General features: G+C 55.0%; 1 long non-coding RNA gene across 1 annotated transcript; it reads right to left on the minus strand.

The window, feature by feature from the left end:
* Window positions 1–476: 476 nt before the first annotated feature.
* Window positions 477–1,984, minus strand: LOC146401143 (uncharacterized). Its single transcript, XR_014811466.1, has 3 exons — window positions 1,802–1,984; window positions 1,524–1,700; window positions 477–593 (listed from the first exon to the last, which is right to left on the minus strand). It is a non-coding gene; the product is annotated as an uncharacterized LOC146401143 (long non-coding RNA).
* Window positions 1,985–7,408: the final 5,424 nt, after the last annotated feature.

A 7,408-nucleotide genomic window follows, 5' to 3' on the forward strand; every position in this document is an offset into this window, starting at 1 on the left:
CCCCTGGCCCTTGGGAAAGCAGACTTCACCACCAGGCTCATCCCAAAGTCAGCCACGAGGCCCCAGGTGGCAGTTTGAGGTGACACAGAAGCAGCATTTTTCGGGTGGGCATGACGCGGGAGCAAGAAGCCAACAGGCGGGAAGTCAGTAGAGGTGGCTCCAACAGCAGGAAAGAAGGGGGCCGAGTTTGGTGGTGTCCGTGCTGCACTATTGCTTACAAAGAGGGGCCTCCGTACCTCGGTGAGGCTGGCCCTGCGGGGATGGTTCCAGATGAGGCAGAGAGGTTAAGCGACTGGCCCACGGTCACACAGGTGGGAAGCGGCAGAACTGGGATGAAATCCAGAACTTGTGGCCCATGGTCCAGGGCCGCACCCCCTGTGCTGTGCTTCCTCGCGCACTCTGGCAGGTGCATCCCTTAGATTGTACCTTATTTCTTCCTCTAAGTCATTATTCCCTCCCCCCCCCCCCCCCCCCCGCCGCAGCTTGTTCTCAGTCACTTGCTTTGTGGTCACTTTTGCGAGCAGCCCCGGAACCTCCATAGCCGTGATTTCGTTAACGATGAAACAGCTACACTCCATGAGTCGCTTTCAAGTCTGCGAACATATTTTTGTTCAAAATAGCATCTTCAACGTGGAAAAAAAGCAAACTCCACTCCCTCCCCGCCCCCCACCCAACCCTTCTAACACAAACTAAACCACAGCCACGGATTCCTGGGGTGTTTAAGAGTCAGCTTGTGGGGTCCGCTGTCTCTCCGGGTGGCAACATGGCCAGGAGGACCAGGGAGCCCAGCCCTGCCATCCTGCAGGCATCTCCCGGCCCGGAGCCCCAGGCGGCGTCCTGGGAGGAAGGGAGCCCCCACCCAGCCGAGCTGAACGCCGAGCTGACACTATAAATAGCCCTTTAGAGGAACAGGCTCTCAGATGAAGCTCCTGCCAACTTCCCCCTGCTGGCCTTATTTTATTTTTCTAACCTGCAATGGCCACCTTTTACTGACCCCACCTCAGCAAAGAAAAAAACACAGCCTTCCCCCACCCACCCCCGGCTTGGGTGAAAAAGGCCACTCTGGGAGGCCTGGGGACAGGACGTGGCTGTGGCCAAAAACTCACTGCGAGGCCCCTTTGCAGGGGATGGGGGTGGGCACCTCCCAGCCCCTCCCAGTCATCCTTTCCCCCGTCCGCCAAGCAGCTCAGCTCCAAGGGGCAGGATCCGATCTCCTCCTCACCCCATGTGCCACCTGCTCTTAGAAGAGAAGAGAATGTGATTTCTGTAAGTAAGAATAACCCCACGTCTAATAGGCACATGCGTACAGCGATGTGCAGCTGACACGTGGAGCCTCCTACGGCCCTGGGACAAGCCAGGCTGGGCTCACAGGGACCTGGAGGGTGAGTCTTCCTCCCAAGCTCTGGCCAGGCCTCCACCAGGCACGTCTTGGGATGGGCAGCCCACCGCCCCCTCAGGCAGCCTAGGTCATCAGCTAACACCTCTCTGCTCCAGAAAGTTCTTTCAAAGAGGCTGAATCCTACCTCCTAAGACCTCAGCTGGGCCACACCAGGGGCTTCTGCCTGAGCTTGAAGCTTCCCAGCCCTGCCACAGCGGCATCCATGTATCCCACAGCGGCATCCAGTGGGCACCTGGTTCCATCAGCACCTCCCCCTGTGTCAGGTTCTGAGCTTCACACCTCACACCTCTCTCATCACCTGCTGTACAGAGAGGGATCCTCTTTAGATCCGTTCCATCACGAGCTCCTGGCCCATGGGTGTTTACATGGGCCAGACCCTGAGTGCCTGCTTTTCCCATTTACCTGTGTGGTCCTCCCAGTAGCCCCAGCAGCCAGGGGCTTCCATCTGACAGCAGAGGTGGCAGAAGCTCCAAAATGAACCAGACAGCATGACTCAGGGCCAGTGCCCGGCACCTAGAAAGTGCCAAGGCCAGGAAGCGCTTCTGGTGGGACAAGAAGGAGCCAGAAGTAGCAGCAGCAGATACAAAAGATGAACCCTGAACTCTGAGCTCATAACCGGTGGAGGCCATCAAAGGAAAGAATGCAAGGAGTGCCATTGGAGATGGATGAAAGGATGCTTGGGATTCCAAGTGGGTCAGACAGGTTCCAGAAAGAAGCAACAACCAGTGAAGGCATGTGGGGTGTGTCCTGGGAACATCTGCCATTTGGACAAAAATGCAGGAAAAGGAAAAACTGAAGGAGCAGGCTGGTGGAGCGTCCTTTACCAAATCCCCACAGCAGTCATGCTGGGCTGGGCGCCCCCTACCCCAGGCCAGGGTCGCAGGTTCCGGAGGTCTCAGGAATCTGGGAGAGGAAGACCAGCGACAGCTCTGGCCCCTCCCTCCACGGGGACCCAGCCATCCTCTCTCTCCCCACTCCTCGAAGCGTGCCTCAGAGGGGTCTTCCATCCCACAGACAGGCAGCCTGTAGGGACACGCTACCCCCTGCAACCAAGTTGGGAGCAGCCAGGCCCACTGCCTGAGCCGCGTTACTTTGGCACCAGCTCACACTTTTATGTGCTTCTTGCTTCAACTCAGACTAATGCCGATAAAATCTCAGCTGTGAACGGAACAGGTACCTGCAAACGTTTTTAGTGTTCAAATGACATCTTCCCTGTGCGAACGTTCCTCACTGAGGGTCAAATACCAGCAATAAGCAGACTGGAAGCATGACCCTGGTGACATGTTGGCTCAGTAATTCACAGACGGTCCTCAGGCCCTCGGCCATGGAAGTAAACAAGCTTCTAGTTGCTGAATAAAACGTGGCAAACACCAGATAAAACCATTCATCTTAAAATCATCTCAGAACCCAGGAGTGCCTTGAGTTCAAATGGTCACGTGTGTTCGAAAAACGCCACCCTGAAATACCTCGTTCCTGCTTTACTGGATGTTTGTACTTTTTCAGTGAGGTGCGCAGGTACTTGGGTTTTGCTGAGAGTCTTGGGTGCTGGGGGGTATGTTGGGGCCATCAGGGCCTGGGCAGTGTCTCCAGTCGGCTGTATTGTGCCTGGAAAGTCCCTCTAAGTTCCGCCCTCTGCTTTGTATGAACTAAGTGATCACCGGGACTAGATTCCACCCCAGACCAGCAGTTTTCACGGATTCTTTTATGTCTCCAGAACATTCTGAAGAATGCCGCCATCCAATATTTCACCCAAGGGATCCTGGCCTGTCCTGTAAGGCTTCTCAGGCGGATTCGGGGCCGTATAACCCACAGTTTCCGCAGGCTTGGGGTGAGCAAAGATAACTCCGAGTTCACTACGCCCTGCAGCCCACATCAGGGAAAGAGAATTTATGGCACTGTTATAACTTTAATAAAATTAGGAGATAAAGAATGAGGGAAACACATTACAAAAGGAGGGGATAATTGCACCCAGAACGGCTCCCTGGAAGAGGCGGCTGTGCCCACGGCTTAGAGCGGGAGTGGGGTTCCAGGAAGTAGGTGGGGCTGGGGGCGTAGCCTTCTAGCTTGAGGCAGAAGCTGGGACCTCGGCGGGGGGTCAGACTCCGGGAAGAGGGGGCGGGAAGAGGGGGCAGTGTCCACGCTGGGAGGCCTTGACCGCCAGGGACAGACAGGTGAGTCTCTCCTCCCCACCCCTCGGGACTCAGCTGGACCACCGCCCCCGCCGTTCTCAAAGCTCCGTCCCACCACGTGCCCCAGCTCGGCCCACAGAAGGGAGAAGTGAAGTCGTGCACACCCCCGGGCCTGGCCTGAATCCCACCTCCGTCCAGGGGCTTCTGCTCGCCCTGCTGGTTTGGACCCAGCATCCAGGGCAAGCCTGGAGCCGCCGGGCCTCGGCGACCTCCCCCCTGTTGACGGTGACCTGGAGCACGCCCCGCCCCCACCTGCCCAAGGGGCTGAGTGAGCGGTTCCCGCACACGGTGCTGGCCCCGGAGCTCAGGGCCCGCTGCGGGAGCCTTTCCGCAACTCAGATGCCAGCCTTGGGGGTTGTATGTTCCTCCCCAGCCCCCGGAGAACTGTGCTTTAGGAAGGCGAGCCGGTGGCGGTGTGGACGCTGGCATGGACGTGGGGAGAAAACCATAGCAGACTTGGTTCGGAGCTATTGCAAGGAGTTCCCATCGGGCTCAGGGGTAACAAACCCGACTAGCATCCATGAGGACGCAGGTTGGATCCCTGCCCCCGCGCAGTGGGTTAAGGATCCGGCGTTGCCGTGAGCCGCGGTGTAGGCCGGCGGCTGCAGCTCCGATTCGACCCCTGGCCTGTGTGCTTCTCCAGGCAGCGACTGAGGAAGGGAAGAGACGGGACACTCCCCGTCGTCCACTCACTGCTTTCCATTCAGCGGTTCGGCTCGGGTTAGAAAGGGATTCTGCAAAGTCACCGCTGACTCCGCTCCCTTCCTCTTCAGCCTTTGGCACTGCTCGGGCCTGTGGCACTGCTTGCGCGGAACCAGTGGCCATAACTGCTCCCTCTCTCAGGCTCTGTTCTCTCCGCCTCCCCAGCCCTTCCCAGCTCTGAGCCCTCTTTCTTTCTCTCCATCAGCTCTTCCTTTTCCACCCATCAAGCCCCAAAACAAGTCACCCTGAAGCTTCTGGCTTCGCTTTTCCAGATGCACTGACTGCCGGGGGTCTCATTCCCGCCCACGGCCCCCAGAGCCAGCTCACCAGGCCTGGCTTCCCTCCCGAGCCACGGGTGGAAAGGTTTAATCTGCCAGCTGAGCGGCCCTGCGCATCTGTCCTGCAGGCACCTCGAGGCCACCTGCCTGACACAGAATCCATCCTCGGGTCACCTCTCTCTCCACTCAGCACCCTCCAGGCCAAGCTGCTCCTTCGTCTCTGGCCATCTGAGACCAGAGGGTGAGCAACCAGCATGCCGCAAAGCTCCTGAACGTCTCACTGAAGTCAAGGGGTGAGGTCCCTGGGGTCTAGGGCCGCCCCCTGAGGCCCCGCCCCTGCAAAAACTGGTCTAACCCTTTTCCCGTCTACACCGAGTCACGCCTTCAGGGAGTTTCCCACAGAAGCGCATCTCTCCAGCTCCCGGGGGCAGGGGGCCCAGCCGCTCCACTCACCTGCTTAAGCAGGGCTGGGGACAAGCTCATTTCGAGGCAGGTGGCCCTTTCTGACTGTTGCCTCATTTCTCCTGGGTCTCAGTTCCCCAAGGGTTTAGTCACGTTTCCCTGCACTTTCCAATCTGAGGAACATTCTCTTTGAGAAAGAGGCAAAGCTCATCCGAACCCTTTAGCTTGTTCTTTTTTTTTTTTTTTTAAAGAGAGAGAGAGAGAGAATTTTGTTTTGTTTTGTTTTTGTCTTTTTGTTGTTGTTGTTGTTGCTATTTCTTGGGCCGCTCCCACGGCATATGGAGGTTCCCAGGCTAGGGGTCGAATCGGAGCCGTAGCCACCGGCCTACACCAGAGCCACAGCCACGCGGGATCCGAGCCGCGTCTGCAACCTACACCACAGCTCACGGCAACGCCGGATCGTTAACCCGACTGAGCAAGGGTAGGGACCGAACCCGAAACCTCATGGTTCCTAGTCGGATTCGTTAACCACTGCGCCACGACGGGAACTCCCCTTTAGCTTGTTCTTAAACGCGGATAGCACCCTGCCATTGCCTCCAGCCTGCAGGCCTGGCCCTTCCTCATTCCTCCTGCGCAGAACATAGCTTCCAAACCCTTTTGAATAGCTGTCTGTTTTCACGACTTTTCATTTTCTCCACGTTCTACCTGAAGAAGGTAGGATGCTTTGGGTGACAAGAGGCAGAAATACAAGCGAAGGAGGGATTTATTGGCTCCTGGGGCCAAAGTCCAAGGAGAGCAGGCAGGGCCGGAGATGGCCAGGTCAGGGCCTCAGGCAGGGACTCTGGGCTGCTGGGCCGGCCATCTCTGCCGCCGCCTCAGTTTCCCTCTGTGTGTGCACTCGCCGTATCTGGAGGCTCCCAAGCTGGGGGTGGAATCGGAGCTGTAACTGCCAGCCTCTGCCACAGCTGCAGCAACACAGGATCCAAGCCGTCCCAGCAACCTACACCAGTTTGTGGCAACTTATGGCATCTTATGCCAGATCCGCAACCCACTGAGGAAGGCCAAGGATCAAACCCACATCCTAATGGATACTATTCAGGTTCTTAACCCACTGAGCCACAAAGGGAACTTCTAGATTCTTTTAAAAAATTTTTTTAATTAAAGTATAGTTGATTTACAATATTTTGCCAATTTCTGCTGTACCGCAAAGTGACCCAGTCATACATATATATTCATACATATGCATATATATATATATACATTCTTATAATATTTTCCATCATGGTCTATCCCAAGAGACTGGATATAGTTTCCTGTGCTGCACAGTAGTCCTTGCTTATCCATTCTAAATGTAACAGTTTGCATCTACTAAACTCCCCGTCCATCCCTCTCCCTGGCCCCTCCCCCTTGACAACCGTAAGTCTGTTTTCTACGTCTGAGGGTCTATTATAGAATTTGTGCCATATGTTAGATTCCACATATAACTGATATCTTATAATATTTGTCTTTCTCTTTCTGACTTCAGTTAGCATGAGAGTCTCTAGGTGCATTATTTCATTCTTTTTCATGGCTGAGTAGTATTCCGTTGTATATATGTACCACATCTTCTTAATTCCAATGGGTAGACTCTTGACTACAGCACCTCTGACTCATGTCCTGGACAGTCTTTGGCCAAAGAGGAAGAGCCATTCTCCAGGCTCTGGTACATAAAAGCCCAGAAGAACCCTGGCTAGCTCAGCTTGGCTCACCCCCTACCCCACCCTGTATACCTCTAGGAGCAGTCACTGAGATCAAACTGGTATAATAATTTACCCATCCTAGGTCACAGACCCATTTCTGGAAACCAGGAAGTAGAGTGATACCAGAAGAAGGGGAGATGGGTGTGAGCAGATACAATTAGTTCAAAGGGAGGCCTGCTCAGCGTTGCCCAATGTCACTGAAAGATGCAGCACGAGGAAGGCAGCAAAGGACACCAGGACTTGGGACCAAACAGAGGTCCTTGGCAACCTTGGACCAGCAGTGTCAGTGGCACAGCAGGGCTGAAAGCCTGACTGGAGGATTCAGGAGAGAAGATGGAGGTGGACGGGTCCTGCTCGCTAGACCAGCACCCAGATCAAAGTCAGGAGCCAGGGGCCTTTGGACCTGCCCCCCGGGGGGGGGCGGGGGGGGGGCTGGACAACGCTGGACAGCGGGGTCATCTTTGTCAAAGTGCTCATTCTGTTATAATTGGTGCATTTATTTATACAGTTTATTTCACCTAGGGATTCTTTTGTTTTTTTTTTTTTTTTTTGGCTTACAGCATCTATTTCTCTGGTTACTAAAATAGTGCCAGAGATATATTAAAAAGTTACACTTTTTAATAGGAAGAATATCTAATCCTCCATTTGTGAGAATATGCCCCAAAGGGCTGGCTTAATTGGATATATGAGATCCTTACG

This window comes from Sus scrofa, chromosome 7 (genome assembly GCF_054392235.1).
Source record: "Sus scrofa isolate SSC_HxYL_T2T_F1_AM1 chromosome 7, Sscrofa_HxYL_maternal_Yorkshire_Landrace_v2.0, whole genome shotgun sequence".
Classification (NCBI taxonomy): domain Eukaryota; kingdom Metazoa; phylum Chordata; class Mammalia; order Artiodactyla; family Suidae; genus Sus; species Sus scrofa.